Source organism: Octodon degus, unplaced genomic scaffold (assembly GCF_000260255.1).
Source record: "Octodon degus isolate 3935 unplaced genomic scaffold, OctDeg1.0 scaffold00352, whole genome shotgun sequence".
Classification (NCBI taxonomy): Eukaryota; Metazoa; Chordata; class Mammalia; order Rodentia; family Octodontidae; genus Octodon; species Octodon degus.
Genome location: NW_004524928.1, coordinates 208,075 through 208,600, shown reverse-complemented (window position 1 = coordinate 208,600; position 526 = coordinate 208,075).

Genomic DNA, 526 nt, shown 5'->3' with positions numbered 1-526 from the left:
AAGTAGGTGCTTTAGACCACTGAGCCATCTCTCCAGCCCCTCGGGAAGCCATCTTCATGGCTGGACTTAGAGCCTCTTGGCTCCACAATAATTATAAATGTGTTTTAGTGTCTTTTCTTTCGCCATGGGTTATACTGGGAGTGGTAGATTGGAATTAACTTGGTGGGATTCCAATAACATATCTTTGGGATTACAAATACTAACTTCTTGGACTGAGACAAGAACCTGGAGGGATCTCCTACAAATCTCTACCTCTGTAGCACTTATATTCCATTGGGTAAAGACAAAAAATATAGATATTTTTCTTAAAGTGATAATAGTGAAGAAAAAGACAGGATAAAGGTTGGTGGACAGTAATTTTTAAGTAGGGTCATCTGGCATGGTGGTACGCCTGTAATCCCAGCACTTTGGAGACTGAGGCAGGAGGTTCAACATGAGTTTTAACCTCATTACATAGTGAGTTAAAGGTCAACCTGAAATACACAGTGAGATCCTGTCTTAAAAAGAAAAAGGCAGGATTATTGAG